This window comes from Gopherus evgoodei, chromosome 2, assembly GCF_007399415.2.
Source record: "Gopherus evgoodei ecotype Sinaloan lineage chromosome 2, rGopEvg1_v1.p, whole genome shotgun sequence".
In the NCBI taxonomy this organism is placed as follows: domain Eukaryota; kingdom Metazoa; phylum Chordata; order Testudines; family Testudinidae; genus Gopherus; species Gopherus evgoodei.
Window position 1 is genome coordinate 115,164,861 of NC_044323.1, and position 24,452 is coordinate 115,189,312.

General features: G+C 42.4%; 1 protein-coding gene across 3 annotated transcripts in view; it reads right to left on the bottom strand.

Annotated features, from left to right (window-relative positions):
- Positions 1-24,452, bottom strand: part of PLEKHG4B (pleckstrin homology and RhoGEF domain containing G4B) — a 213,438-nt gene that overhangs the window by 158,093 nt on the left and 30,893 nt on the right. For all 3 annotated transcript variants that reach the window (XM_030551540.1, XM_030551541.1, XM_030551542.1), the window contains exon 2: positions 12,830-12,886. The gene's annotated coding sequence lies outside the window, so the exon portion shown is untranslated. The remainder of the gene's footprint in view (positions 1-12,829; positions 12,887-24,452) is intronic.

Below are 24,452 nucleotides of genomic sequence, written 5' to 3' on the forward strand. Positions count from 1 at the left end.
CAATGCACTCACAGTAAAAAGAAATGTAAGATGTACTGCCTCAAGAGACCCACTAGATTGTTCCCACACTGGAAAGCATTAGAGACCACTTGGCTGTCTGATAAAAGATTTGATCTGTATTCTTTGATCTCCTAGCCTATTCTGATCTTTCACTGAAAACTATTTAGACATGCTGAACAGATGCAAAAAAAGTTTTGAATTGATCATGGTTTACTCTGTTAGTTCTGCTTTCTAATTACCAGCTTGAATTGAACTGGAATATTAACAGTAGATGCAGATTTTGAGAAACTGGATCTTCCAAAATATTCACTCAAATGGATTTTTAAAAGAGACTTTTATTTTAAATGTTGAGAAATACACATGCTTAGGGATTTTTTTAAAATGCACACAGACTCTAGAAACCATTGAAAAGAATTTGTTGATGCTTCTATTACTGCAGAACCAACGTGTTCAGTATTCAGCATGTAGTCAAAAGCAATGAGGCACAGTTAAGTCACTCTTTACACACTCCTGGATAAGGTCAGCAGGCATTCACTCAAGACCATGCACAATGCTACATTAGGTGCGTAGCGTAGACCAGAGTGGGTCCTAAGGCTCATGCATCTCACCCTTTACACATTGAATATTTTCAAAGGAGGGGCAAATGTAAATTTCACATACTAGTTTCAGCCCAATAGAGGGAATTATTTCTTTCTTCTTGAATACTTTCTAGCTGGTTAAATCAGATATGCATCTCATAACTCCTACAGTGTTACTGACCCTAATAAGAAGTGGAGTTCAAAGGGGTTCTAAGCATCTCTGCTTTAAGACAGGCCATGTTCACTATCCTTACAAAACATCCTCCCTTTTATTTTTGAACTTTGAAACTTTGGATCTCATACACCATATCCCTTACACCAGTTTTACACTGACAGCCTGGTTTCCAGCCACTGTCCCAGTGTTCAGGCTAGTTCCAGTGAAATTATAAAATGCGTCCAATTCCTCGGGGATCAGATCACTGTCAATGTTTCCTTTCCTAGCCCCCACACTGCTGTAGTGGTAGCTAGCTGACCTCATCCTCATTGTCCCGGAATGCTCTGGACAATTCTCAGTTGTGCAGCTGGGAACAAAAACCGTATCTGCTCTCTAAAGCAGCTAGGCCTGTGTCTGTTACAGCTATCCCCCTATTCCATTTTGTTTCTTACAGCTGTCCCCATACTCCATTTTGTTTTTGTTCTCCTCCTGTGGCCGCCCTTCCCTGGTTAAGTTGCTTACCAGGGCCACTGCCCTTCTCAATGGGAGGGCCCCTTGAGTTGTTTAACAAGAGCCATTGCCCTTCTCAAAGGGATGGCCACTTGTGCTGCGTGCTAAATGGGACCACTGCCCTGTTCAAAGGGTTAGTCCTGTTATCACCTCGTTGAACTTGGGGTCGGTGTAGGGCCGGCAATGTCCAGAGCTGCAAGACCTATTGTGTTTTTAAGATCCTGGGCATGAGTCATAGGCCTCATGTGCTTTTGAGTCACCTGTTGCACAGGACTCTGCACAGATATGTTTCTGTGCTCACCTGCAGTCTTTTCCCTGTGCCTCCTCTCCTGTGACAGAGGGAGCCTATCAGGATGACTGGTGGGAAACTGCCTGAGTTTGCCTTTAAAAACAGACATTTTTGAAACAAACATCAGAAAGATTCCTGCATTGCTGCCTGGACTGATCAGCCAGGGGTTTTGGGGGGTCCTTTCTCCGCTCTCATTTTATTTTTGAGCGTACCCCCGTTTTTTGAAAAAAAAAAACCCCACGAAGAACGAATTGCTACCTGAGAGATCTCCTGATCATTGAGACTGTACCAAGCCTTCCGATGTTCTTGCTGCTTCTGCCTTTGCTGCTGCCTTGGGGACTGGTAAGAATCCCTCTGTGAAACTTTCCCTACTTTTATTTTATTATTTTAGCTGCTGGCTCTGTTTCCCCAGCACACAGATTCAAGCTAAACCTTGGTCTGTGTCTTAAAACCTCTCTTAAACTCCACGGCGCTTTGCTGCTAAAAATAAGTTTGTGCCGCTGCTAAGCTCTGCTCCTGTGGGCTTTGCCTTGGGCTCCCTGCTTTCAGCTGTATCCCTTGGCTTCCTTGGGAGCTGTATCCTGGGCACATACCACTCTGCCCTCTGTGACTTCCCCATAGCATAAGGTGCACCATAAGTTTTGTTTTTTTTTAGTTTAATAAGTCATAGTTTGTTAAGATTGTAGAGCTTGTAAGTTCACCTGCCTTGTTATAGTTTACTGTTTTGTTGCTCTGTATAGTTGCTTGTTATAGTTTTGCTTAGAATTATGATATTTGTTGTTTTGCCTAGTCATTGGTTAAGATAGATAAGGTTTTTGCTGCTTAAATTCATCTTCGTGCTGTCCCGATCTCTCCCTGAACTTTCCCGTGTCTGTTTTTCCCCCGCTCCAATCTCCCCCTCTGTGTACTTCTCCGTGTCTATAGATAGGGTTTTTGCTGCTTGAATTCGTGTCTGTTTTTCCCCTGCTCCTATCTCCTCCTCTGTGTGCTTCTCCGTGTCTCCCTGTTATAACCCTTTGCTGTTTTTTCCCCGCATCTGCACTCTCTCCGAACTACCCAACTCCTTGCTGCTCCGCCCTCCACCCCGCGTCTGCATTACCCTCCGAACTTCCCAAACCCCTTGCTGCTTCTCCCCCTGTGAAACTTCCCAAACCCTTGGCCGCTTTTTTTCTTTGTTTTTGGTGTCCGCTTGTTGCTTATACCTCTCTCTAGCCCTTCTTTACACTTCTTCACTGCCCCTCCCCTACCAAAGATCACCATCACACTGCTCCATTGTCCTTACCCTGCAGGGCTTCAGAGTCTCTCGCTGCTTCCAGCCGCACTCTCCTCTCATCAGTTGCCACTAATCATTCACTCCCCTCCCCCTCCTGTTCCTTGACAGATTATCTGCTATCCTAGCCTCACAAATTAAGTCATTACTTTTCTTTTATACCATTACATTGCATAAATTCACTTATATTCACATTTTACTTGTAATTATAACACCCCATTGGTTGCTTCCACTTTTCTGATATACTTTGTATTTGCATTGATACCATTGTGCTACATTGTGTATAAGGCCACTAACCACTTAATACATTCTATCTAAGACTGCTGACCATTTTATATAGAAGCTACCATTTTATTTTGCATTTCTTTTGATACGCTTATTGACTGTACTGTATCCCATTGTGCTGAACCCCACTTACTGTACCCCACTGTTAGAACTCCCTACACTGTTCAATAAGAAGAATCCCCCCATCATTGTCTATTATAAACACCCTATACACTCCATCCCATCGTATTTCATTGTTAAATTCCCACCACTTCCTTTTTCCTTTAATAAAGAAATTAATTGGCACCCCATCTGTGTGGTAATTGCTCCCCAAGATCCCATATACCTGCAGGCAGGGACAGCCTGAAGGACAGTTTACAAAAAGTCACAACAAGCTCTCTCCAAAGCAGGACCCTACTACTACTCACTCTTTGTTCTAGCTGCTGATTGCGGTTTCCCAGGAGAGTGCTGCCTGGGTCTCCTTCACAATGTTATTTGGAGAACATCTTCAGTAAGATGAGAGTTTTGCAGCATGCTGTGAGCATAGCAAGATTGGGTTCACCCTATTTTAGTTGGCAGGGGATTTTGATCGCTTGGGCTGAGAGAGCTCCATTCTTGCTTCCCTCTAGCCTAACTCAGAGGCTCTGCTAGCTGTCATGAGCCAACTGAACAGTTTCTCTGGCACAGAATGAAGGGAGAAGAGGGCTTCTTGGCTAGTATAAGACTTAAAGATCAGGACCGGTTCCTTGAAATGAACTTGCAATGAATGGAGAGCCAATGCAGGGCCCCAGTTACACTGTTCCATCAGTCTGTCCCCGCTAGAAGGCAGACTGCCATAAACTGGATAAAGTGCCTCTTCACAGCCTTCATTTCTGGTTTTGGAGTAAGTTGTGACAGTTCACCCAGAAGGTAAATGAAAGGATCAGGTGTAATTCTTCACCTGAGAGGAAAGGCGTGTTTTCTTGCTAGCTGAAGAAGAAAGACACTGGGGGTCACAGCTAGTATTTTGGTGTCCAGGAGCAATGAGATTAGCAGGATTCTGAGGCTGTACACAGCTTTGAGCAGTGATGGGCACATGATGTCATTTGAGAGTGAGTCTGCAGTATCAGCCAACTCTGCAAAATCCTCCTTCCACTTTCCTATCAACAATATCACAGTCTTTCCTGGATTACAGTTAAGCCAGTTGTCTTTCATCCAGGCTACTATTTCTTCTTGGGATACCTGGGAAAGACCACTTTCTGACCAGGATTTAAGGGACACTTAGAGGTTTGTGCCATCAGTCTATGTCTGTCATTGTAGATTATACCTCTGCATTCTGCACTAACACTCCTAGCAATTTCAAATAGAGGTTGAATAAGAACAGAAAAGATTGAGGACTCTAAAGGCTCTCACATATGAAGCCCCGGACAGGAGGAGCAGTTGTCCATCCTGACCTTTTAGGACTGCCATTTTATATCAGGCCTGCCCGTATCTGCCAGATCTCTCAACTAGATCAGCAGCACCTTATGATCAACAGTTCCAAGGCCAGACAATAAATCAAATTGCATCAACATTCATCTCTGTCCCTAGCCAGAAGGCAATCTTCCATCTGTTAGTCAGGCTCTTTCCATGCTGTGTTCTGGTGCAAGATCTCAGAGAGAAAGATCTGAGATACCAGTGAAGGTCAGGTACTGCTGGAAATGGCTCACTACCAATTTATGGACGATCTTGCTCAGGATAGGAGAGTAGTTTGATGAGAAAAATACCAGTTCAATGAAGTAAAACGTTTCTGCAAATATATTACAGATTCAATGAAACAGGCAGATGTCTGCTGCAAACTCACTTGGCAGCCGTGTTCCAGTCTGGAGCCTGGCTTACTGGGGTTGCCAGGCTCCCTGGCAGGGAGCCTAGAACTCTGAGAGCCCAGGCTCCAGCTGGGGCTCCAAGACAGCCCTGCCATGTCAGAGCTTTCAGGGTCCCTGGCTCCAGTTGGAAGCCAGAAAGTCCCAGGGTACCCTTGCTCTATCCGTGGCTTGGTTCCTGGAAATGCAGCAGGGAGCCCAGACATCCTGACAACGCTGGCTCAGGCTGAGGCTCTCAGAGCTTCCAGGTTCCCTGCTGTACAGTTGGGAGCCCAGAAATCCTGGGACTAGATCCCCCCAGCGTCTTCTGCTCTGGGGCAGCCTCACTATATGGACTTTCTGGGCAGCCCCAGACAGGGGAGGAAGCGAGCCTAAGAGTTTGCAAGCTCTGGGGTCCCTAGCACTGGGGCAATCTGCATGATGGGTCTGCCCAGGAGCTGCACATCCCTGGGAGCCTAGATAGCTGCTGAGTAAAACAGACATTCCAGGGTGAAATGGTGAAACTGACAAGAACATCAATTTCAAAATATTTTGTTTTGGGAGTGTGAGAGAGGGGGATTCGGTATCTGAGGCTGGTAGTGAGAGTCCACGGCCAGGGTTAAGGGAACCTGGACCCTCTCTGCTTCACAGGGTTCCAACCCAGGACCTTGTGATTGGCTGGTTGGTTATGCAGCCTGGGGAGTGGATGCCACCAAGCCTGCTCCCTGGGTCGCCTCCTACTGTGTCCTCAGCCCTTTCCAAAAATCACAACAAGGGTCAGCTTTTGAAATCACAGGTACAGAAGCTCTCCTCCTTTACTTGCAGCCCTCCATTTCTGGTCACTTTGGCAATTCTGCAGCAGGGTCTGGTCCAAGCAATGTGGAGCTCCTGTAGCCTCCAAAGCAGCGCCAGCCAGCCACAGCAGCCTCAGCTCCAGCCACGCCATCCCCGTTGAAGAGTTTAAACAAACATTTTTAATAGTTTAAACGGTTAATTTTTTAATGGTATTTACGTCTCTAATTTGGTCCTGAGATTACTTTAATTTTTGTTGTTGGTTACATTTACCCACGATGGTGATACACAATGCTGTGCCTATATGTATATTTCAAAGCTTCCCTTTCCCAAAAAGCACAAACTTATTCAGTTCTGTCAATTCGCTAGCTCTTGTCAGAAAAAACAGTTGAGATGTGAGCATATAGATACCTTGACAAACACTCCCCTGCTGCAAAAATGGTCTTTATATAATGGGTTGATTATTTCTTCACCATGGCAATCTCTGCATGGCCACTGTGTGTGTTAATATCCACAGCCAATTGTGGAATGTCACATCTTCTTGAACAAAATAGCTACAGTATTTGAGACCAGTAGCTTGCAGCGTATGGATTTAAGGACTTCATCCTTAAGTAAATCTTGAACTTTAAATTATTTTAAGAAAATCAAAACTTACATGGTACAAGTAATTATTCAATTTAGTCACTTTTAATCAAGAATTTAAACCAACTGCTCAGTTCTTCTGAAAGAGTAACTTGATCATAGCTACTTGACTGATACTCAGGTCTGGTTCTACGGGCACCAGTTTCCAGAAGGTGCCGTACTGCTGCACCAATCAGGTTTTTTTTAACCTCCCTCTTCTGCTCTGGTTGGCTGGATCCCTGTCTCCCCAGTCACTGGGAGTGGGGTGGGCTGAAAAATGTTTTCCACCCTGGCTGGTTGACATGGTGTCTAAATTTCAGCCCATCTCTAACTAAATAATTTATTTTTGGATGGTATTGAATGTATTGTAAATAAGTATCTCTTGCAATAACACATCACAGCACATACAACCTTAAGAGATTTTTTCAACTCTAATTAGGATATTACGGTAATTATCAGAGGCATGGATTTATACACAACCTTTCTTCCAAATTTGATCCTAAAACCTTTATATATTGACTATACCAATTGTGGCCTCTATGTTTTAATCCACTCCGTGGTAGAGGGAGGAGTCACACCTACAGAAGTTATAGAGATAAGGGAAAAAGAATTGTAATGTTCTGCCCTCGGCATGGCTGCCTTAAATCACCTCTCAGAATATCTGCATGGTCTGAAAGGAGGAGGGGTCAAGGATGAGAGAAACAGTTGGGCACTGTCCATTAACGGGCATGTTCCCCCATCCATTTCAAAGTGAAGTCACTGAAAAAAGAGAGGTAAAGGAACATTACTCAAAGCAGCATGAATTCATTCTTCATGTCTGGGAATCCCTTTGGGGGAGTCACGGCACATATCTGGCAGCCTGGTATCCAAGGGCAGCGTGGTCTTGAGCTATCCACTGTACTGGGAATGAAAGCATGGAAACGACAGTTCCTCCATCTGCCTAGCAAGAATCTGCAGGAAATCCTGCCCCAAATCCTGTAGATGCCTAACCAAGGCATCTTTTTAGGCCAAATCCTCATGTACTTTGCATAACTACTAGCCCTGCAAAGTCAAGGAGACAATGAAACTCTATGGCTAAAAGCAAAAGCCCAGAGTTTAATTATTTGTTTGACTCTAAAAGTTTTTTTGCAAAGAAGAAAATACAGATTGATTATATAAGCTGCACACCACCAGAGCAAAGCACAGCAGCTAATATGCACTTACAGCACACAGCAACACTATTCAAGTTTTAGACAGGAAATAGAAAGACAATAGCCATTGGAAACTGCATGGGGGATTTGAAGTGAATTTTTGCCAGGACACCAAGACTAACGTATGTGGTCTTGTGAAAAAGTTCCATGGGACCTTTAATAACACTGCTCTACAGCCAAAATGCTTCTGAAATAAATGTAGTCAAACTTTAGTAATTCTGGGTCACTGAGAGTGAAAATGATGCTTAAAATTGTTGATTGGCTCTAGTTTTCAAGATATGCTATTGGGTCAGTATATACAACGCTTGACTTGGGAATGGCGGAGGATAAGTGAGTTATAAAGGGAAGGGATCTCAATTTAAACCAGAAATGACTAAAATACATCTTTGACTGGATCTATGAATAAATCTATGACTGGGTTTGGACAGTACTTGCTTTTGAGGCAAAACAATGAATGATGCAATCTGAAGCTGGTATTGCGTCATACATGTTATGAATTGCATCATGTTATTCCTAGAAGTCATGGATGATGCAATTATAACGAAGCTTACATCACTCTGCTGAACAAATTGCCCTATATCAGCTCTAGAAATCATACAGTGTCGTGCTCTCTTATTTGTCAGTGTTTGAGTTTGCAAAGGGACACATTTCTGTTTAGCCAAAGTGAGCAGAGATGCCTCGTACTTGTGTGAACAGTGCAGATAACTTCTGCTATGTTTGTGGTGAAGTGACTTTTGCATCACAAAAGCGCAGGATAACCACTATGGTTAAGAAAGCCTATCACCTTTATTTTGGCTGCAAAATTGGAGATCAGGACAAGAGGTGGGCCCACACATATGCTGCAACACTCGTGCAACAAATCTTCGCCAGTGGTTGAACAGGAAAAGGAAATCTATGCCTTTTGCAGTGCCAATGATTTGGAGAGAGCCAACAGATCATACCAGCAATTGTTACTTCTGCATGGTGCCTCCAGTTGGGAAAGGTGTGTCAAAGAAGAAAAAGTGGACTGTGCATTATCCAAACATTCCATCAGATATACGCCCAATAGCCCACGGAGAAGGCCTGCCGGTTCCTGATGCACCAGAATCACTCTCACTTGAGTCAGATGAGGAAGAAGAAGAGGATGAAACTTCTGGTCCTGAACCATCAATGTCACAGGACCCACATTTTCTCCCATCCTCCTCCTCTGAACCACACCTCATAACACAAGGGCAACTGAATGACCTTGTCAGGGATTTGGAACTACCCAAGAGTAAGGCAGAGCTGCTGGGCTCCAGACTACAGCAGTGGAATCTCCTGGCAGGCTATCAGGGCAAATGGAGCCCATCAATGCTTGCAGACTATTGCTGGACAGTGACAAGAGACGCTCCATTTAATGAATACAAGAGACAAGCCAAGAAGCGCCGAGTAGACACTGAATAGGACTAAACTATGTACATAATAGTTTTTTGTCTTTTGTTTCGTAATAAATTTTATTTATATAACCCTTTTGCTGATTTTTAAAGTGTTACATAAACAGGACAGATGAAATATTATCATGTAAAGCAACCATAAACACATGAAAAGACCTAGGTTTACAATTTATGATTAAAACTCTACTATCTACACAATAGACAGACATAAAATGTAAAAACTTAAATATCTTAGAAACAGTAGCCAATCAGTTGTTTTAATTGTCATATTTGAATTCAGCACATCAAAATACATAATAAATATCACATTTTATCTCTGAAGTAGATGACTTCTCAAAAATTGTAGACCAGTGTTATCATACATATTCAGGGTTACAGGTTTACCAAGATACAGCACTTTCTTTTTTACAAAGCCCATAGGATCATGCTGGGGACACTGGTTCAGTACTGAATCAGAAGGAAAAGCGCTACCTACTAAGCCACCAACACCATTTTCCTTCAAGGTCTTCATGATCCTGTCCAGTTACTAAATTGCCCTGATCATGTTTAAATAACATGGTAATATAACAACTTTTAGTATCTGTATAGTGCTTTGCATGTTAAGTGCTCATAATCTAATGAGATCACAACTTGCAGTGATGTGGCTACAGACCGGCAGGAATGGCCAAATATTTAGATGCATCAATAATCCCTCTCGTTACCGACTGTACACGAGGGAAGGTACACTTAAGCCACTGTTAAATGAATCCCAATTAAAATTGTCACATTCAAATGGGAACTGTATTCTTTAGCTCTGATTCTCCTCTCACATTGCTTTTACACCAGTAATACCACTGACTTATCTCGTGTTACTCCTGATTTACACCACGATCGGAAGAGAATCAGACCCTTTATGTTCTAATCTAAATCATTAAAATCCCAAAGAATCACTAAAGCAGCACTTAGTGAATGCCATCAGGACCATTCCCCATTATAAAGAAAAGTGAGAGCTATATCTAAAAACTCTTATTTAATAAATCTTCAGTTAACTATCCAAGGTATTAGAATTTATCAATGCAGATCTCCTATAAGGATTGTTTAATTATTTCAACAATCTGCTCTAAAATGCAAAACTCAGCCAGTTAAAGAACAACAGTAATCGAGTAGAAACTGGCATTATTTCTTAAAAACTGAAAAGGACCTTGTTTCAGACTCAACACTTAACTACTAGAGCAGTTCTCTGACTAAACAAACAAATCTGGAACCATAGTGGCATTCAGATGAAAATTACAAGTGTTTTCATGCTCTCTCACAGATGGGAATTAAAAAAGAAAATCCTGAAGTTTATTTGGATTTGTGAAATTAATGATTGATGTCAGTTTTCTTTTCTCACCATGCCGTAGTGAGTTGTTTCACTGCTTCCAGAATAGGAAAGGGACAAGAGAGCCCTTGATTTCCTTCACTGTTTACTCATCTTGACTTTTAGGGCCAAATTCTGATCTTAATTACACTGCTGTAAATCAGGAGCAACCCTGTTGCCTTAAACCAGAGGCACTCCAGATTTACTCATTGATATTAAAATCTGGCCCATAGAATGCAAAATCTACCCACAATAACCAAAGCACATCTGAAGATCTCAACGTTGACCATAAGAAATACTGCTCATGCATGCCACATAGATGAGGAAATACCTGGAAAGGAAGGCATGAGTGTGCAATGACATGAACACACTCATCAAATACTTTTGAAAACAATACAATACAAAAATAATATTATAACAATATAGTAAAGCACTGATACACAAAAAAGTCAAGAAATTCAAAAATAAGATAAGAATTGCATTGAGCTTTCCTTCCTCTTTGCCCCTTCCTGCAGGTTTTACTGTGGAAAGGGAGTTATCCAATCCCTGGAGTGGAACTGGAATTTTGTGACTCAGTCTCATTACTAATTGCGGGTTCGTGACCTGGACTACACATCCGCAAAAGGGAGTTAGAACTTTTGTGCAGGCTGTCCGGATCTTAAGTCTAGACACACAGGAGCAATTCAGGCTACTCACCTGCCTGTTCCCTCAGAGCAAACAGATGAGGAAATAGCTCCACCCTCCTACTTTCTAGCCAGAATAGCTAAGTTAGTGTTGGGAGGTTGGCAGGGCAGCAAGTGATTTACTGGTGAATTAGGCCAGCAGTAAAATCCTACCCTGGGAGCAAGGGGGGAGCAGGGAAGTAACTGCTGCTTAGATGTGTGTTACTGAATCACAATGTCTTCCAGCGCTTCTCCTGAGTTGATCCATCCCTTCCTCAAAGCTTTGTTTGAAACCACAAGCTAGCTCTTGAACAGGAGTTTTCACTGGACTTTGATAAAGTATTATGATACACTGGCTATTCCAAAATTCCATGTGTTTTAAAGTAGCTTGAACAATTTCAAACACATTTGTAAAAGCCTGAAATGTGAAGTGCTCAAAAGTAAATACAGCGTGTTTTTGTCCCTCCCTTCTGTCTCTAGTAGTGACATGTTTTTACTAAAGCTCCTGCTAATCTCTTTTATTAGCTTCTCTTATTTCTCTGTTTATTGTTTTCCTAATGCTCCCATGCTGTCGTTAGTATTTTTCTTTACGGTCTCTGTACTGCCCCTGATTTCCCTCTAAAATTCAAGGCTCATGGTGTTGTGGGCTTCTGCTGCAGGTATGTCAGAGATTCAGAAACAATATATTTTTGGCAACAGTTTTCAGAACTGGAAAATGCAAAAATGATTAAAACTTTAATTTGGGTCTTGGAAACACAGATGTTTATTTAATTTGCAAGTCACCTTTCAAGTTCTATTTCATTTCTAGTCCTGCAACCATACATAGCCAATCAGATCTTACCACCAATCAATTTTGTACAAGAAAAGGATACTAGATGTCAAGAAAAGCACAGGTAAAAAAACCCCAAGATATATGCCTCCCTTGAAAAATATGCACAGACTAAGTTATTCTAAAACATTCATTTTGCGCGTGTGTGTGCGCGCGCATATGAGTATGTGCACTTAGAGTTCACACATATATAAACGCATCCAGGCTCGTACTACCTTTCGACAACATTTTATTTCCACACTTTTGTATTTAGACAGAGAAATCTGTATTGTGTTTATTTCCAAGAAACTGCCATGCTATTTCCTATAGTGAAGAACCTAATAGATTACAGCAGCCAGAATATTCACAATATTAATCTAACAAACAAAAATTATTGCTATCTAATGGTTACCTGCTGTATTATGTGAAACTAATGGGTAGTCTCAGTCCACTTCTTAGTGGGCAGATGTTCAGGTCACAGTTAGCACTCCTCATGGCAGCCTCAGAAAAGAGGCTAAGGACTGGATGGACAAAGAAGACTAAACTACCTTATCTATTCTAAAAGGGTGGTCCCTTCCAGGTCAAGTCTGATATATTTCTCCAGGCAGTGTAGAGGATATTTATTTAAGAATGGGAAAGCACTAAAAAAGTTAGGAAGCTATTCCTACTTTTGTCTTGTCACATTTTTTGAGATACTGTTCATTTTAGACAATTACACTAAAAATGAGGAACTATGTGGGATCCTATCATTGAAGCTCCCAGGCTGAGGGGGGAGGGATAGATCAGTGGTTTGAGCATTGGCCTGCTAAACCCAGGATTGTGAGCTCAATCCTTGAGGGGGCTACTTAGGGATATGGGGCAAAAGTCTGTCTGGGGATTGATCCTGCTTTGAGCAGGGGGTTGGACTAGATGACCTCCTGAGGTCCCTTCCAATCCTGATATTCTACATAGGCTTATTAGAGGAAAAATATTCTTGTTTACTTGCATATTTATAAAGAAGCTGTAACTTTGCAGCAGAATGCAAGATGGACTATTTCCTTCTCCTATTCCTGGGCACATTTCAGGAACACAAGAAGTACAATATATAAACCCCTAATTCTTATATGATTCATCCTCTTACCTTTGAAATTCAGCTGGATGCTCTCTCTCTCAAACTGATTTTGTCTGAAACTTCAGGCTAAAACAAGAGGAAAAACCAGACAGAAGTAAATGACTTCGATTAGACAGTGATGCCAACCAGGAAGATTGTCAAAGCATTAAAAATAATCTGGCTAAAATTCCTTTTAGATATTCAAAAATATTTTCAGAACATACCACTTGTATCTCTAAAAGAGCCTTTTTCTGAAAGGAGATGTCCTACTTCTATATTATAATTTCAAACATTCAACCCACAGCCCAGAAGGCCCCATCCATTTCATGGCAGTTATCCCTTCTGCCAATGAGGCCTGAACACAACTTGTTTCAGAGGCAGTCAACTAAAGTTGCAAGGATTCAGTTTTCAGGAGGAATAGCTCAGTGGTTTGGGCATTAGTCTGCTAAACCCAGGATGGTGAATTCAATTCTTGAGGGGGCTTGTCATAAACAGATAGTTAAGGGTTAATGTCTCTTTTACCTGTAAAGGGTTAAGAAGCTCAGTAAACCTGGCTGACACCTGACCAGAGGACCAATAGGGGACAAGAAACTTTTAAATCTTGGTGGAGGGAAGTCTTTGTTTGTGCTCTTTGTTTTGGGAGTTGTTCGCTCTTGGGACTAAGAGGGACCAGACATCAATCCAGGCTTTCCAAATCTTTCTGAATCAGTCTCTCATGTTTCAAAATTGTAAGTAATAGCCAGGCAAGGCGGGTTAGTCTTATTTTTGTTTTCTCAACTTGTAAATGTTCCTTTTTACTGAGAGGATTTTACCTCTGTTTGCTGTAACTTTGAACCTAAGGCTAGAGGGGGTTCCTCTGGGCTATATGAATCTGAGTACCCTGTAAAGTATTTTCCATCCTGATTTTACAGAGATGATTTTTTACTTTTCTTTCTTTAATTAAAAGCTTTCTTTTTAAGAACCTGATTGATTTTTCCTTGTTTTAAGATCCAAGGGGATTGGATCTGGACTCACCAGGGATTGGTGGGGGCGAAAGGAAGGGGGATGGTTGATTTTTCCTTGTTTTAAGATCCAAGGGGTTGGATAAGTGTTCACCAGGAACTTGGTGAAAAAGCCTTTCAAGGCTGCCCAGGGAGGGGAAGGTTTTGGGGGAGAGGGACAAGAAGCGATCCAGACACTGAAATTTCTGGATGGTGGCAGAGTTACCAGATCTAAGCTAGTAATTAAACTTAGAAGTGTCCATGCAGGTCCCCACATTTGTACCCTAAAGTTCAGAGTGGGGAAAGAACCTTGACACGGCTACTTAGGGAACTGGGGTCAAAAATCTGTCTGGTGATTGGCCCTGCTTTGAGCAGGGGGTTGGACTAGATGGCCTCCTGATGTCCCTTCCAACCCTGATATTCTATGATTCTATGACCCTGGTGGCTCCTGTCAGCACTACTGACCAGGCTGTTAAAAGTCCAGTTGGTGGAGCAGGCAGGCTCCTGACCCAGATCTGCACAACTCTTGAGAAGCTACCAACATCTCCCTCTGGCTCCTAGGTGGAGGGATAGGGGCTCTGCATGCTACCTCTGCCCCCAGTGCCAGCGCAGCAGCTCCCATTAGCCAGGAACCATGCCCAATGGGAGCTGAGGGGGTAGTGCCTGTAGGTGCAGGCAGTGCATAGAGCCATGTGGTGGCACCTCTACTTAGGAGCCAGAGGGAGATGTCACTTCTTCCAGGGAGCTGCCTGAGCTAAGTGCCACCCAGAGCCTGTTCCCCAAAACCCTTCCTTCACCAAAAGTCCCTGCCTGGTGAAAATGAGTGAGCGAGGGTGGGGGGGATGGAGTGAATGAGTGTTTGTCTTCTTAGAAGGGGTGGAGGGCGGGGCAAGGATGCTCATTTTTTTGCAAATACAAAGTTGGAAACCCTATAGTTAACATCCAGAAATCAGCTGACAGTAACATTAGTTGCATTCTTATCCAGAATGCAACCATACTTGCTGTCCCCACAGAGTGCTAAAAGTTTTTAAAACTTTCCAACTCCTGCTTCTTTTTAGCCATATTTACACAAATGTTTTTATGCAGAAAAATGACAAAATGGGTATGATTCAGTGTGAAGAGTACTTGCCTGTGATCCATAAACCGCTTTACTCAGCACATGTATGAGCTACTTATAATGGCCCTGATCCTGCAGGCCTTACTCAGACAAAAGTTTGACTGAAGTCAATGAGAGTTTTGCCTGAAATGAGACCTGCAGGATAGAGACCTATAGCAAGCAGGAACTTCACAAGAGGAAGGCAAACCTTGTTCAAATGGATGTGTGAACCCCCATTTAAGACAAATGAAAGAGGCTGTTAAGGGGTGACTGTGACACTGATGCAAGAGCTGGCACCTGGTTTAAGCATTGCTGGAAACCAGACCAGATCACTTGTATGATATTGTCATTCAAGAGAGGTGTTAGAGTCGTAAGGATGTGTTTAGACTCTATAAAATGCTTGTACGTTGCAGCAGGTGTGACCCATGTGCCTAATACGGGGATCTCTTTAAAAGATCTAGGAGTGGGGAGTAGGAATGAGTTGTATCTGGGTCACTGTTGCTAGGCAGATGCACAATTAGCACTCCACATCCAAAAACTTCTGGAATTGGGTTTGGTAATTTTGGATATGCTTAATAGATTCCCTGTAGCTGGGCTCAGATTTCATGTGGGCAGTAAAGTAAACTGTACCCCACTCAAAGGTTACACATGTATTACTTGTAATGTCTGTATCCCATGTTATATCATAATATGCAAGTTTTGCTTTGTAACTGTAAAAATGCCTGCTCTGAACTTGTGAACCCCAGCAGGAAGAGTGGTTCCCGCACCTATCAAGGACTATCCAAAAAAAGTGGGCCATTGTGGAACATGATGATACAAAGAGCGGGTTAATAGCCCCTTCCACGCCCTTGAAGGTGTTAAGTGCATGAAAGCCCATACCATTAGTGTAAGTGCTGGAAGAAGGGGATAAAACGTGGACACAAGAAAACTCCCTCTGTCTCTCTGCTGTTTGGACTCTCACAGGGCTGGAGCTAGGAAACAAAAGCAGTGAACCCCCAGGTCAATCTGGGTTAGACACTCAATGCTGACAGATTATTACATCTGGCACCTTTTTGAACCACCAACTAACTTGTTTGTGCATATATGTTGCCTGCTTTATCCTGTAAATAATGCTCATTTTTTCCTAGTTAATAAATCCTTAGTTAACTATGGGTTTAGCTACAATTGTTGCCTTTGGTGAGAGATTTGAGGTACAAATTGATATGAGGTAAATGACTGGTCTCTTGGGACTGGAAGCAACCTGAATATTTTGTGATCTTTGGTGTATGGCAACCAACTATCACTAAGTCCAGCTAGCCTGGGTGGCAGAATAGACTGGAATGCCCAAGGGGACAGTCTGTGACTTCATGGGAAGACAGTTATAGCGATCCAGGAGTTCACACTGGGTACTAGGTTGGTGAAATCTAATTACAGAACATACCACCAGTTTAGGGTGTCTGCCCTGAGGTTGGCACTTCCAGTCATGAGCCACTCCAGGCAGCTTGGCAGTGACACCTAAAGCAAAGCCTGGTACAGCCTGCCCAGAAACTAGCACTAGGTGGGCTGAGGGTTGGACTGAGTGTTGTGGCCGGAAGTTGGAGGGGTGAATAGGAGAGAATATAAAGGAAAGCTGGAAAAGAGACAGGCTGAAGGAGCAGCTGAAAGCACTGCAGTGAGTGACTCTGGAAGAAACTTGGACAGAAATTTTTGGGTCAGCAGTGCAAGCTGAAAAAAGTGCTCTTGGTGCTGAAAGCAAAAGGAGTTGTTACCTGCTATTTGACTCCCTCTGCATTTGGAGACATGGGACTTTGTAAATAAACACCACAGCATCAAAAGAATACCTATCACCAATTTCTATTCCCAACTGGAACACGCCCAGTGCCCCAAACTTTGATTAGGGTCGAAAAGGGGCCCTCAGGTTGAAAAGGGGCAACAGTTGTTTGGGTCGATCACTCTGAGCTGAGCATTTTCTGAAGAAGTGGGCAGCACATATTGATCTCGCCCATCTAAGAAGAAAGCGCTACTTACTGTCACTAGCATGTAGCTAATGGAGATTTTTCAAAACAGATCCACATCATCCTGGCCTCAGAAATACCCTTGGGAAGGAGTTTGGTGGGAGGAAAAAACCTCCTTCAAGCTCTTCTTATAGAACATCCCCCAAATCACTCTATGAAGGGGCTTGGTTTGAAATGAGATGTGGCTCTACTCCAAGTCCTGACAGATCCACAGGAAACAAGACCCATAACTGCAGCAATCCTTTGCCTCTGTGCCACTCTGGGAATGCTGGCACATCCTCTTCCTGCTCTCTGGCAGCTCAGCTCCAATGAGTCAAGCTTCCAGATCTTCCCTTGATCACAGCTGCACTCAAGACCCCTCAGTGTGGGGAGGCTCTGTGGACAGGTAACACAAACTTGGGCTATATAGCAATTTCTGCATCATCTCTGTAGAGCTGGGAAGTGGATGATCTCCCATGCCTAAGATGAAACATCCATTGGCTCCCAGGAAAAAGGAGAGCTGGTGCCATGGAAGTGGCAAACACTGACTTTTGTATGGTATGGGGGAGCTGTGTGCATGGGGGGCCCTGTCTGCCTGTTTGGTGGAGGAGGGAGGAATGATTCAGGTGCACAGCAAGGAACAAAGTCCCCTCATTTAACTACAGATGAGCGTAAAACATTCGGCCCTTTTACTTAGTGTTTGAATTTATACGTTGCACTACTCAGACTTTTCTAAGAATGTCAACAGGAGAGGGATCTGATAATTAGATCTGATAACCTGTTAGAATTCTCCATAAACAGGCCTTTCCTTCTGCTCTCACTTACACCCAGGGATTTGACTGGTGCCAGGAGCTTAAAGGCACTTTTGCACCTCCTCGCCTGAGCTGGGATTAGCACCCCTTGTCCACAGCCTAAACCTCTAAATTCCCTTGAGTATAAACTATATAGTTTGTAGCCAATTAGATAAAAAGTGTTTGCCTCCTATTTTCAGAGGTAATAGTGAGTTCAAGTCCTGAAAATAAGTTGTGCATTTCCCCTTCATCAATGTAATTTTAAGAGTCTTAACCTTCCAGCTGTCATCAGAAGCGGACCTATAAGCATGCCTATTTCAAATTTCACATCCTCTGAGGGACATGTCAAATTCTGGACACAGACAGCCCTCCAAAAGAGCACAAAATTAGAAGGAAGGACTGACAAGGGTACAAGAGTCTCCGTTTTCAAATTCACACACTCTCTTACATAAGTGAAAGAATGGGCCTTCTTACTCAGGTAAAAATTCCATTGCAGTCAATGGCAATTTTGCCTGAGCGAGAAGTCCGGAATCTGGATCCAAGTCATTGAGTTTAATTCTCTACCTGCTTGCACATTGTGTACTTGTGTAAAATGAATAATAGAATGACTGTACAATGCCACCTAATCAGAATGTTAGCTTTGTACATCCACTTGGTACAGGTGTAAGTGACTACACAAAGGTGCAAGGGAGTAGACAAACAAGCCACTTGTCATATCTGAAATCATCTGTCCTTATTATGTATGAAAAATTAACATGGCACATACTATTTCAATCTAATGTTTTTGTTTTCACGTGTTCACAGTGACCTATACTCACTGACATATGTATGTACACAAATCAGGACATGATCATGTGAGAAGTGGAGTGCCAGCTGCAAGATTCAGAACACCATCATCTTTCACTGAAGTCCTAATAGGCTGCTCAGGGCACTCAGTGCTTCAAAAACAGGACCCAAACTTCAAGCCTTTAAAACCTGGCTGAATGAAAAGAGAATCTGAATCGTGTTTTTGAAGTGGAACACTATTTTTTAAAACACATGGATAACTAAAAAGTAGTGACTGGATTTTATCAACTTCCCCTTAAAATAAAATTTTGGAGCTAAAACCAAGAATGATAAATTTCAATTCCAAATTAATTATTTTTAGAAAGTTAGGAACAACTAAGCCCATGTCTACAGTACAGCAGCACAGGTACAGAACTGCAGCTATCCTGCTGCTGTACTGCAGGTTAGACCAGTGGTTCTCAACTGGGGGTCTGCAGCCCCCCAGGGGGCCACGATCCATTTCAGAAGAACCCTGGTGTTCCCTGTGGGGCTGGAGCCCTGAGCCAATAGGCAGAGATTGAGGGGGGGACCACAGGAGTGTTGTCCCCCAAAACTGCAGAGCCAGAGTGGGCAGTCCCAGGGACAGCGCCACCGCCCCCCTTCTCTCCCCAATTCCCTCGAGGCCTGGCCAGGTCGGAGGCTGAAAGCTGGAGTCAGGCAGTGCAGGGCAACTGCTGCTCTCAATGGTGCTATGGAGCAGGCAGTTGCAGCACTTGCCTGTCTCCTGCTGATGCCTGGAGCTGTGGCTGCTCCTCAGCAGCCAGGTCCATTTGACGCAGTTGGTAAGTGCCACTGAGGTGGGAGGACCCAGCTCCAGGGCCAGCAGAGCCCTCAGGGAGCAGCAACTGTGGGTGGCTGTGGGGGTGGAAGAGGACCTTCCAGCACACAGCTCCTAGCTATCTCCTCCCTGTACACAGCCCCTAGCTATCCCCTGCCTGCACCCTGAGTGGTTTTCAAACTTTCTGAGCTGAGCCTCCTGCTTTGAGTTATGATTTTTGGTTGCACCTTACCCCCTCCTCGCCCCACAACCCAGACAGTCTGGTGGCCTTTTGAGGTGAGTCAGGGGGTGGAGCCGGTACTTTCTTCCTGAGCCCCACCATACAGAGCTGGCCTGAGCCCCACCAGGCCTTGCCTCGGCCCCCATCCCCAAAATAGAAGTCAAACGACGCCTATGCCTGAGGCTGCCCCTCCCACTCGGGGATCTGAACTCCAGCCACCAGAGTCCCCCTCACCCCGCTGGACCCTGGAGTCTTTACAGCACGTTGGTAGGGCGGGGGGAGGAGAGCTCAGAAAGAGGAAAGTTAAAAACCCCTGGGGTAGATGCTTTCTACATCAACAAAGAGGTTCTTCCACCTCCTCACGTGGCAGTAAATAGGTAGGAGACTACACCAGAGGTCAGGCTGGCCCAACTATGGTGTTCAAGGTGCAAAATTTTGCACAGTTACACAGCTAGGTCTATCTAATTTTTAAGTGTGGATCAAGCCTAAGAAGAGGTGTGTGTGTGTTTCATCCTTAGCTACAACACTGGTATCTGCCATCTGCTCAATAATTTAAATTTAATTTTCTGTTTAATAATGAAAATACTTTATTTTTAAGAGAAGTGTCAGATTGTGTTCCCTTTAAAATGCACTGGAAATACCGCTTACAGACACACCTATATGGTACCTGTGCCTACGGGGAAAATTTCCAGCTGTAACACATTCTTGTCTACTGACACTTGTGAAGAGTTAAACCCTATAATTGTCTTGTCATTCCTTCATCGGATTCTTGTAATCAGAAATGAAAACCAAAGAACCTTCTTCAACAGAAAATAAGGTCTTTTTTTTTTAATGGCAGACCAAAATATCAGATGAAACCACAATATATGGTCTCATCCATGTGTTTTTTTCCCATCTGTGGTTCAACGTGAATCTCACCCACCCATAGCACAACTTAGAAAAAGTGTGCTCTTATAAACAATAAAATGGATTTGTTTTCAACAGAAAATATTGCTTTTGAAGAATGAACAAGTCATAATTGTATCACTGCTTACACATTTTTAAGACAATATATTTTGAATACAATAAAACCAACTGTTTTATTTTAAACTGCTGCTTTAAGTGGTTGGGTGGCTAAAGCATTATCTTATAATCTTACATGAAATGAGACTTATCTGCAGTGAGGCATAGCTCAACTAAGCCTTGGTTGGATGTACTAGAAATATTTTAATTTGTTGTAAATTGTTACTCTTTTCAGAACAGATCCCAGGCAAAGTTGTAGTCCGAAATTGCTGTTTTTGCCATGTGAAAAAGTGATTAATTTATTTCATCTACAACACAGTAGCTATCTCTATCATAACTTCCATTAGGTACAAAGAAACCAAGCACAGTTTGGTGGCTTGCTAGTTTTACTTATTCAAAGTTCATCTCCTTTCCATCGTTAGAAAATTTCTACCAAAGATATTTTTCATTGGAACAGTTTTAGCCACTTTCCTTTCACATCTCTTGCAATGGTCTCCATGTTTCGGTTTATATGGGTGGCATTTTCTAATGTTTCTACAATAAGAGATGCAGTGACAGACAGATAATATTGTTCGTTTCCATTCTAATTCCCCTCTTCTCCCATGCTCTGCAATCATTTCGGAATAGCCAATGCATGCAAATAATGGAAAAGTGCCCTTTTGTTTAAATCCAGACATTTGACACTGAATTAAAACTGATAGCTTAGACTAAAAATAAAATTAAATGTTTTTCTTAAATCAGAACCTCTCACAAAATAGGGTACACCTTTATTTCACCTACCCATGATGTAATAATGTTTAGATCATTTTGATGTATAGTCCATCAAGTATGGAACTTCAATATCCTTGTAACCAAATATGTCTTGCATGAAGAATTTGAATTATTATTACTTAGAACACTATGAATTGATACTCTGCAGACAGGTACAAGGAAACTGTCCACACCCAAGAAATCTACTGTCTAAGAGGCCAAATAAGCCAGCATGTAGAAGAGTTTGCTGATTTCACTTACGTAAATAGTCCTAATCAGATCAGGCTCTAAATTATTCCTGTATTAATTGTTATTCCTCTGAGAGGAATTAACCTGAAATAACTCATCCAGAACTATCCAGAACTCTTTCAATTTATGCCAGGATTTTCTTAAGGATGCAATATTAACTTATAAAAACAAAATCGTTAATGGGTGGACGCAGGGGCGGCTCTAGGTATTTTGCCACCCCAAGCATGGCAGGCAGGCTGCCTTTGGCAGCTTGCCTGTGGGAGGTCTGCTGAAGCTGCGGGACAAGCAGACCCTCCGCAGGCATGCCACCAAAGGCAACCTGCCTGCCGCCCTCCCGGCGACCAGCAGAGCGCCCCCCGTGGCTTGCTGCCCCAGGCACGCGCTTGGCAAGCGGTGCCTGGAGCCGCCCTGGGTAGAGGATAAAGAATCCCTCCCTCCCCCCAACAAAAGTCTTAAGATTCTGATGAGCCTTCCATGAAACACACATGCATAATAGCAATTATTTTGCACTAACATAGGACTCAGCTACGCTGCTCAAGGGTATAAATAAAATCCACACCCCGGAGCGAATAAGACTGGAATAACCACTGGAGTAAGAATTGTTCTGACAATCTAGCTCCCACCTCTCAGGGAGGCAGATTACATACATCAATGGGAGAACCCTCCCATCACTCTAGTGAGTATCCAGTGAAGCACTATAGTACTGGAGTTGTGCCGCTGGAGCGTTTCAAGCATAGAAAAGCCCCAAGGCTCTCAAAGAGCCTTACAAACATTCATAATGTTTCACACACTCTTCTGAGTATTATTCCCATTGTTAGAGAAGCCAAAATAAGGGACAAGACTGGAACTTGCCAAAGGTCCAGAGCCAGATAGTAGCACAACAAAACCCTGACAGTAGCTGGAACAGAACCCTATGCGTGCCAACTCATAGTCCCATGCTCTACAGATTCCCTTCCAGTATGTGTATATTATTAGATTTTCTGCTCCATAAGTTTGAAGAAAATCTATTGATGTCTACTGAGCCAGTCAGGATGGAGTATATACATTGATCTTGGAAGCAGTCAACACAACTTAAAAAGACACCTGTTTTAGAAAACTCACAACCACTGATTTCCTTCTTTCTATTAACAAAAATTTACCCTGTTTCAGAGTGCTACATTCATTCACATGGCCAGAAATTACTATATAATTCCATCATATTTAGCATGCAACATTTTAGCCATTTTACAGATAAATTTCCATTTCACTAGTATTAATAAAGTTTCTCTGTACATACAGCATTGACAGATAATATTGAAAGTGAGTAAACTAAGGTGTAGAGTACTTCTGTCAGCAAGTTATCTGTACATTGTATACATTTTGCTGTATTATACAAACTTAAGTCCTGAGGACTAATTATGGGACTGAGATGAGCAGCATTTGGCGCTAATGAAAAGCCACAACTCTTTATTTATTCATTTTATCTTTTGCAGTGGCTTCAAAACCAAGCCCACACAGACTATTTAATAAAGAATTCGATAAAGCTGACATTTATTCTCTCCAAGAAGAAATATTTTGTGAAGCCACTTGATATTTCCCAAAATAAAGTTATGTAGCTTCCATAACAGGTGGTATTTAAGTATTTAAACATCTAGTATGCAGCATCACTGTAATCCACACACCTATTAGTCAAATTAGAAACTTGCTGTAATGTTGTCCCACTTCTTCATTTTCCCCAGTGGTTAATGTTTTGAATTATGGATGACACGTCAGTAAAATGGAACGCACCTATAACTTATAGTAGCATGCAGAGCTAAACAACACATGCAAAAGACAATTGGGCTGATTCACCACTTCATTTGCCCCGTTTTATGCCAATGCAACTCCATTAATTTCTGTGAAGTTACACCAGCGTAAAATGGATATAATGGTACAGAGTCAGACCCACTCACTTACACACAAAGTTTAAGCCTATTTTAAAACTACTTTGCTCTCTTTTCATAGATTTGTCCTTTAATCTTCCGGATATCATTCTTAAAAGGTTCTGTGATTGCAGATATATTTCTGCTCTTAAACCAAAGGTATTTTTATTAAAATTGTTTGGATAACCTTTCTAAAAACTTAAACATGAATATACCTGTATCAAAAGATTGTTAAAAGGAGTAGATATTTCTGCCAGTTTTCCCAACTTGACTACAGATTTAATTACAGAAAGCAATTTAGGTTCATTGAATCCCAAAAGACCAGTTGACAACTACAACAAGGAGCTGAATAGTACATAATAGTTCTTTGTTCTACAATCGAGCATAGTTTGGATGCTGTAGTGGGCCATAATATTAAAAAGAATTAGCCAGTGTATATTTTAATCTGGCAACTACAATGGCGAATTTTGCAGAACAAACGTAAGCAGGTCAAACAAGACAGCCTTTAAGCAACTCAGATTTTTTTCCTAGTTTTGTCTTTGTATAATTGTATATGTTGTTTTTTTAAGACCATAGCAAAGACCAGCATGTTGAAAATATTTCTTTTAGGCTAATCACACCACAAGCTCAAATTCTTCAAAAGTTCATTGAAGTATCGGGAGGCTACTAATGCTCTTCTCAGCTGTTCAGTGCATGTTTGAGAAAGAAGGGGCAGCTTCATTACTATGTGCAAGATCTTCAGGTTGCGTAAATAGGCATAGCTCCATAGAATTTAGTGAAACTATACCAGGCTACACCACCTACTTCATATTATCTCACAACATAACTGAGTCTCTATGTTCATACAGTAGATTACCCAAGAACACAACAGGAAATGTAAGTGTCCAGGAAGCATTAAGGAATAGATGTCCAAAAACTAGAAGAGAATCAAGGTAATAATTGGTGTCATCCTGGGGAATGTAGGGAAAAAACCAAATTCTTACAACTTGGGAGTGAGAGCATCAGCCTAATGAAGAAAGTGGCCCAGGCAGACAAAACAAATTTCCCTTCTGACTGAAAAAGATTTACCTCAACAAGGGCCGCCCGGA